The sequence below is a fragment of the Amblyomma maculatum genome, chromosome 11, assembly GCF_055883805.1.
Source record: "Amblyomma maculatum isolate TAMU_Amacu chromosome 11, ASM5588380v1, whole genome shotgun sequence".
In the NCBI taxonomy this organism is placed as follows: domain Eukaryota; kingdom Metazoa; phylum Arthropoda; class Arachnida; order Ixodida; family Ixodidae; genus Amblyomma; species Amblyomma maculatum.
In genome coordinates this window covers 152,810,009-152,818,441 of record NC_139354.1, presented here as the reverse complement: position 1 = coordinate 152,818,441, position 8,433 = coordinate 152,810,009, and the positions used below count along the sequence as shown (strand labels likewise).

Here is an 8,433-nt window from a genome sequence, read left to right as displayed (position 1 = left end):
GTCTGTTAGTACATCATCTGCGGCTGTCACAAAGGAGGAGGTAGATATAATAGCTGTGCAAATGCGGAGTTGTGGTCGAAGTGATAACGTGTGTGATCACGCGCGTGAATGATGTGTTTGTGATTTGACGAGAATGCTATATATTGTGGGGCTCCGCAGCCCCTTTAGGTGTTTTAAACCGCGCGCGCGTCTTTCTATTTGTATTGTGTTTGCACGGGCAGCGCCAGTGCGCATGAGCAAGCAGATAATCTTGGGGGGCGTGATGTTAGCGGCGACAGACGAGGGTAGATAAGCGCGTCAGAAGCGAGGCGCAGGGCTTTTTTGCCCCGGCGGAGAGGTCGGCTCGGGGCAACCGGCGAGCGTCATGGGCCAGCAGGTTGTGCTCGGACGACCGAAAGAAGATCGCCGACGCGAAGATGGAAGCAGTGCCTGCAGGAACAGCCTAGGCATATTTCTGTGAGTTGCTGTGCTGCGAGGAGCAGTCTTTCTTGTGTCGCCGTTAGCGCTTTGGCCCCATTGCTCGTTTTATTCGCTCCGCAGTGTGTTTTGTTTTGCCGCGGTAAGGCCCTGACTTTCTTCCCGCTTTCCGTTGGTGTTCTGTTGTCGCGCGCATGAACAGCCTGTTCTCAGCGCAGTAGCGCCTTATGTTTCTTTGTTTTGTTTTTTTGTTTACCCGGAATAAACCGGTGTTTTTTTAAGAGACTGGATTTGTCATTCGTCGGGGGAGACCATGGCTCGCGGACCCGTTTTTTTGAAGGCGAGGCCTTCATCTGGCGCCTAACGTGATTTTTCTTCGAGCTTTGGTTTGCCCCGCGAGTGTCGCAACTTTAGTGAGAACATTCCATGTTTTCATGCGTAGCTATGGCGGTTGATCTCAACCTATCTGGCGCAAGCGCCCAGTTGAAAGCTGAATTTCCACCTCCCACCCATGCGGGTTATATGCATGAGCAATTAGGAGACCAGAAAAGTGAACCGTCGGATTTTCAAAGCGGAATTGTTGGCCTACTGTCCCAGCTACTTGCGTCAAAGGCACAATTTAGAGAAGTGATGGGAAGCGAGCCAGTTTCGTTAACGCCCACTCCCTTGTATCGCGATAACTATCTGCAGCTAAATTTGCCCGTGCCGAGGTTTGAAGGATACGCCGACAAGAAATCTGTTTGCTATTTTCTTCATGAACTCGATGACTATCAGATGGCAATGACAATTTCGGACAGTGCTCTGGTCACACGTGTGATTCCTGTAGGTTTAGTAGGTTCCGCAGCAACCTGGAGGCGTAGACAACGGCCATTCACAACAAAACAGGACTTTGTACAGCGTTTTCGGGAAGAGTTTATGTCGCCTGACTACATCATCCGCATCAAGGATGAGCTTTGTGCCAGGACGCAAGGCGAACACGAGGGTTTGCTCGAGTTTTTGCGCAGCTTTCAAGAGCTGCACGAGCGGGCAGATCCTGGAGCTCCGGAACCAGAGAAGGTGGCTCATACCGTACATCGGTGCCATCCGAGGTACCAGCCATACCTCCGGCGCCGCCAGTTCATGGACTTCGAGGACATGGCCAGGGAGGCCTCCCGCATCGAGGCATCTCTTCTGGCAGAGCTAAACTACAAGCCACCTCCCCCCGCGGAGACCTGCCTCTAGCCGTCCTGTGCATGGCTCGGATCATTGGCAGCCTGCAGCGTGATGACCCCCAGCTGCCGTATGGGGGCAGGCGACTTCCACGAGGTCGCAATCCCTGGTGCGCCTCCTCCAGTGACTGGCCGCCTGCAGGGGGTGGCAGGCCGAGCCGGGCCTCTTGCAGTGACTGACCGAGAGCAAGGGGTGGCAGGCCGAGCCGGGCCTCTACCAGTGACTGACCGAGAGCAAGGGGTGGCAGGCCGGACCGGGCCTCTTCCAGTGACTGACCGAGAATAAGGGGTGGCAGGCCGGACCGGGCCTCCTCCGGTTGCCGCCTGCTACAATGCGGGCGTAGGAACGTGGCCAGCACGGAGCCTGGTGTTTTGGTCGTCTCATCACCCGGCAGCCAGGGTACGGGGCGGCTGCAGACGTCAGCCTAAGGGACGTAAGAGACGTGGAAAGCAGTCTCCTCTGGCCCAGACAGCCCCGGCAACAGAGGCGATTGGCGGCCCTCTGGAGCGTGAAACACGGCCCCAGGACGTCAAGGACCAAACGGTAAGCGATTTGCCGTCCACGTTCCGCCTCCAGGATGGCATTTGCAAGTCGCACTCTCTCATCGCCGGAACGAAACTACACGGTAACAGAGAAAGAGTGCTTGGCAATTGTATTTGCGTTAGAAAAGTTTGACATGTATTTGGATGGGGCTGAGATTACAATTCAGACCGATCATCAGGCACTGTTTTGGTTGTCAAAGCTGCAGAACCCAGCCGGCCGTCTAGCCCGCTTGGCGCTCGCTCTTCTGAAATTTAATTACAGGGTGGAGTGCAAGAAAGGCACCTTCAACAAGGCAGCCGACGCCCTGTCCCGAGCTCCGTTACCTGTAGATGGCGAGCCAGCACCGCAAGTCCTGGTGATCGCAGAAGCCGCTGAGGCCTGGGGAACGCTGGTTTCCCGTCAACAGCTGCTCGAAGCTCAGCTAAGCGATCCTCAGTGCATCCAAATACGAAAGGGCTTGACAGCGCCAACCCTGCAGGAAGCACAGCGCCTACCGGCAGCTATGACTACTACCTGGATGCAGAGGATGGACTTCTCCTGAGATATATACCCGCTGCCGACACAGATGGTGGTGAGTCTCCATTTCGTGTTGTCGTGCCAAAGAGCCTGCGCAAGCTCTTTTTAGAGTATTTTCACGACACACGCCTTGCAGGCCACAGCGATGGCAAGAAAACATATGAAAAGTTGGGTCGCATCGTAACTTGGCCCCGCATGAGAAAGGATGTCGTGGCATACGTCCGTACTTGTCTTGCATGCCAGACAGCGAAGGCAAGGGGAGGTAAACCACCGGGCTTCTTGCAACCTGTGGAGAGCCGTTACCCATGGGAAATTGTTGCCTGCGACGTAATGGGTCCTTATCCTAGATCTGTGAAAGGTCCCTGATCATTTTTCTAATTGGGTTGAATTATACCCGCTGCGTAAGCTGGACTCAAAGGTAGTCTGGAATAAACTCTCAGACGCATTCACTTGGTTCGGCTTCCCGGCGCAGCTAATCACTGATAATGCGACGTATTTCACGGGCAGGATATTTGCTGACACCTGCAAAGCTCTTTGCGTGCAGCGCAAAAAGACTACGCCCTACCATCCTCAGGCCAACATCACAGAGCGGAGCAACAGAAACCTGAAAGACATGCTCGTGGCTTTCACGGAACGTCACAAAGACTGGGATTTGCGAGTGCAGGAGATGGCTTTCGCCACAAGAACCACAGCAAAACGGTCGACTGGTTTTACGCCGGCAGCTATTCTTCTTGGCCGTGAGCTTCGATTTCCCATTGAACATGCCCTTACTCATGACTCTGATTTACAGGCTGCCAGCTATTCCAGGTTCACCCAGGATCTCTCCAGTCGTCTCGCTGGAACTCTAAAGGAGAACTTGGGCCTCGCTCGCCTGGAGCACTGCGGCCAGTACAACAAGGGCAGGCATCCTTTGCAGTTCGACGTAGGGGATAAAGTACTCCGCCGCTCGCACCCGCTAAGTGATGCTAGAAAAGGATTTACCGCCTCTCTCGCTCCTCGATGGACTGGTCCTTTTGTAGTAATAGTCTTTCGCGGCTCGCTTACATGCTTCGTCATGTGCAGGGTGGCCGGGAGACCGGACCAGTCAACGTCGCCGACCTGAGAAAGTACTTCGGGCGCCCAGAAAGTACGTAACGGCACTCGGGTCTACCAGATGTGAGCCACCTGGACCATCGTCTGATGAATGCCAACAATCCAGCGGATTCCTTCAAGCGGGCAGCTCGCCGGAACCAGCATTGTTTTTGTACTCCTGCCAGTGCCCTTCTTTGTTTCGTTCTTAGAAATCTCGGGAGGTGTCCCGTCTTGAGAGGGGGGGAGTGTGGGGCTCCACAGCCACTTTAGGTGTTTTAAATCACGCGCGCGTCTTGCTATTTGTATTGTTTGCACGGGCAGCGCGAGTGCGCATGAACAAGAAGATAATAGAGAGTTTTAGAATAGGGGGCCCCAAGCTTTGGGGCCCCCAAGGAGCTTGGGGCGTCGAAATGCGCATGCGCAGAACGTAAGGCGCGCTTGGGGTCTTGGGTTAACGCTAGGGGCGGCCCCTATTTTTCGGAAATAGCGTTCGCCCCAAGCCGCCGTTGGGTCGCTTGGGTTACGGCAACATGGCGGCGACCTGCCAAGCGGCGGCCGCTCGCCTCGGCACACATTCGTCGTCCCCGCTCCATGGTGTCCCGCGTTCATGGCAAACGAAAGGCCAACGAAGCTTATGCTATGTCTCATAATGCCCGCACCACCAAATTTTAGCAATAAAAGCCCTATATTTTCTGATTGCTTCCGGATTTACCGAGCTGCTAGGCCTAGCGAGTTCGCCTCGTTTGGTTGCCATGGGGACCAGACGGCGGAAAGCGCGGAAGGTTCAAAGGAGTTTTCCCGGCCTCGGCCTGGATTGACAATTGGCCGATTTCGTCTTGTATGACAAAAACAGTTTATATAACTGGTAGTTTTAATATAGTTTTGTACAATAGTAGCACTTTTTGATGAACAAAATAGCGTTGTTGGATCTTATATATTTAAATGCTTTTTCTTGGTTTACCGTCGTGGCGCTGCAATCGACGAACGCAAGCCCGGCTTCGCTGCGTCGGGAAAACCCCTATTCTAAAACTCGCCGCTCGGCTAGCACGTTGCGCCGCCGCACGCTATTTCCTTGGGGGCCCCAAGCCTTGGGTCCCCCTATTCTAAAACTCCCTAATCTTGGAGTGCGTGATGTTAGCGGCGACAGACGAGGGTAGATAAGCGCGTCAGAAGCGAGGCGCAGGGCTTTTTTGCCCCGGCGGAGAGGCCGGCGCCGGGCAACCGGCGAGCGTCATGGGCCAGCAGGGTGTGCACGGACGACTAAAAGAAGATCGCCGACACGACGATGGAAGCAGTGCCTGCAGGAATAGCCTAGGCGTATTCCTGTGAGTTGCTGTACCGCGAGGAGCAATCTTTCTTGTGTCGCCGTTAGCGCTTTGGCCCCATTGCTCGTTTTTATTCGCTCCGCAGTGTGTTTGGTTTCACCGCGGTAAGGCCCTGACTTTCTTCCCGCTTTCCGTTGGTGTTCTATTGTCGCGCGCATGAACAGCCTGTTCTCAGTGCAGTAGCGCCTTATGTTTCTTTGTTTTGGTTTTTTGTTTATCCGGAATAAATCGGTGTTTTTTAAGAGACTGGATTTGTCACTCGTCGGGCGAGACCATGGCTCGCGGACCCGTTTTTTTTTGAAGGCGAGGCCTTCAATATAATTTACGTGTTTTGTGGACAAAAATAAACAGTTGTATGTTTACGCTTCATTCGTGTGTCTTCTCTCTCTTGTCCCTGTCCATCAAGTAGCACAGTATTCCCCCCAGTATGATCAACCAACTGGCCTCCGTGTTTGCATTGTTGACTATATATAGTCTTAAATTTTAGCAGTGCCCTCTAGGAGGGCTGCGCATGACCGAAGCGTTGCGATAATCAACATGAAACAATCTATCCCGTCGTACAGCCGCCGGCTTTGGCCGATTGTTCAACCAGATCACTATAATCATTAGCCCACTGGTATTTGTGTTTCTCAACTAGCTGCTTGAATTTATAATAACAATGGCCAGCAATTCCTCGAGGCCGCGGAATCGATAGTTTGCTCAGTCGATTTTGAAGGTACATTATGCTACGGTGACTTATTTTAGTGTAGTTTATGGGGTTTAACGTCTCAAAGCGGCTCAGGCTGTGAGAGATGTCACAGCGGAGGACTCTGGAAATTTAGACCACCTGGGATCTTTAACATGCACTGAGGTTGCACACCTCACGGACGCTTCTTCGTTTCACCTCCATTGAAGCGCAGCCGCTGGTGGTCGGGATCGAATCCAGGGTCTCCGGCACAGTGGTCGGGCAACTTAGACACTATATATATATATATATATTCTTTTCGGCTGCGCAGAGGAGAGAATAAGGAAGTGCGAACAAGAGGCTAGCAGAAGGAAGGGCCAGGAATAGCAAGATCACCAACGTTCAGTGAACACACCAGCTAAAGTGGAGTCATATCTGTAAATAAACTTAACAGCGTGGTGGTAGGTGCTGAAACGATCATCACCAACCCCTCTCGACCTTGTTCTGCTGCTCTCGTTCCACGCTTCTGGGAAAGCGTTACTACTTCCACTGTCGTCTTCTCGCCTTCCAACGACGCTTCACGCCATTCCTGCCTCCTGCTTCCGTTTGCTGTTCTAAGTTCGAAGACGGCCTTAGTGCAATGGACGTCTCGAACTCATTTGCTTGCCCGTCCGTCATGCTACGCGGTGAGTGTCTCGGCCATACTGAAGAACTTAACATGCTCTCGTACTCGTAACATGCTCTCGTTCCAGCTCTCGTACTCTTTCTGACATACCTCTTCATTCGACTTCAATGGTCTTAGCTCTTGCGATATAGCGCCCACTTCGACACCACACGATGTTTTTCAACAGCCCGTTAACGCAGATATTTCACCCGCGCAATGTGAGCAACTCACTGCGCTCCTACCGAGCTTCACTTCTTCGTTCAACCTTCCTAACAATGCTCTGGGTCGCACGTCTGTCGTTACGCACACAATCGACCCCGGTACAAATGCACCTTTACGCCAGCGTGCTTATCAAGTATCGACCTCTGAGCTCTAGTCATTGCTGTTAACGTGGACGATATGCTTCGCCAGGGTGTGATGGGCTTCTCCTGGTGGTTACTAAGACAGATGGTTCCATCCGGTTTTGCATCGATTACCGTAGGCTAAACAAGATCACGCCCAAAGACGTCTGTCCTCTGCCATGAATCGACGACGCCCTGGACTGTTTGCAGGGAGTCGAGTATTTTTCGTTTTTGGAGTTACGTTCTGGCTACTGGCATGTGCCGATGGCTGACGCTCCAATAGCGCATAAATCTGATTTTTCCTTGTGCCTAACTTCCAATTCCCCGTTTTAATGGTACCACTGTTATTTACATTATGCTCAATTTTCTCTATGTTATACTTCCATATGTTGGACACTTTCCACCTACTGATTACTCTTGACAGCTTTGTCTGGTCCATCTTTTCTGCCGGGTTTGTAGATTTTATACTCTGCCCTTCCTTGACCCGTCTGTTCAGATAATGTACCAACATCTTAATGTATGTATGCATGATTCTTAAGTTATTTGGCTTTGCGATCTCAACTAATTTAGTTGGTAACATGCTGTATACACGCTTCTCTTGTTAACGTTACATATGCCCCCACGAATATCCCAAATGCGATTAGCAATATCTTTAAATAAATATTAATTCCCCCTGCTATTCCTAGAGACAATGCCAGTCACCCAGTTCCAGGTCTTTAGCCTGGTTCTTGACAACCTTGGAATCGAATTTGCCCTTCAGTACTTGCGAAGAGGCAACGCCACCCAAGAAGCATGCAATAGGACGGAGAGGAGGAGCGGGAAACGAAAGTGTGGTGCATGAAGAACGCGGAGAATGTAGAGCGCCAAGAGCAAGGCAGGAGGCAACCTGAGAGCGGTCACGAACGGAAGCTTCGTCTGGGTGTGTCTGCTTGCGCCCTGAGTTTCCAGGCTTGTGCCTCTGCCGCAGGCGCCCGGGCCTCAAGACCCGGATCGACTGAGCCTCAAGACACATCTGTGCGAGCCACCAGACTCAGGCACAGTTGTTCTTAAGAACTTTCTGTGGCTTGCAGCTATGGTGGCGTGGCCACCATCCCGGTGACTGAATGCTGGCTGCCCGTGACTCTACCGGTGTCCGATTATCTGAGTTACGCGAACGAGTCGCGTAGCCAAATATCCCCGGCAGCAGCGAACAGGCAGACTGCAGATGCTGCCGTTGGCGCGGCACCTAATTTCTGGCCACAGCCAGAAACACCGATTCCGCCGACGCCCAGCCAAATCTCTCCTCCGACCGCACCACAACCAGAAGGACTCAAAAATCTGATTGGACGTTTCTTTTATTATTAGAACATTTATGTTCTTCGCGCGTGTTTTTTTCGTTCATCTCGCTTTTACGTGTTGCATGTGAACTTTCAATGTTAATCGAAGGTTTTGTTTGCACGTGCCGCCGCCTCGTGTGTCAATCATACTTGCAGTCCTACACAACTAACACATTTTATGTCCATGGCAAGACGAGCGAGGTTGGGGGTTACAACAGCTTAGGTGCCGGTTTACGTATGCACGCTGAGCGGATCTGAATTGGTGGTCATAAGAAAGCGCATGAGATTCCAACGTGCAGAGCTACGTAATTGGATGGAGGAAGAGCTTAGGAGAGTGCGGCATGAGAGTAACGCTGAGTGGGGTTAA

At 52.2% G+C, this 8,433-nt stretch overlaps 1 long non-coding RNA gene across 1 annotated transcript; it reads left to right on the top strand.

Annotated features, from left to right (window-relative positions):
* The first annotated feature begins 289 nt into the window (after window positions 1–289).
* On the top strand, window positions 290–5,321 carry LOC146175198 (uncharacterized). The gene is made up of 3 exons (XR_014702144.1): window positions 290–2,169; window positions 2,431–2,740; window positions 3,748–5,321. It is a non-coding gene; the product is annotated as an uncharacterized LOC146175198 (long non-coding RNA).
* The last annotated feature ends 3,112 nt before the right edge of the window (window positions 5,322–8,433 follow it).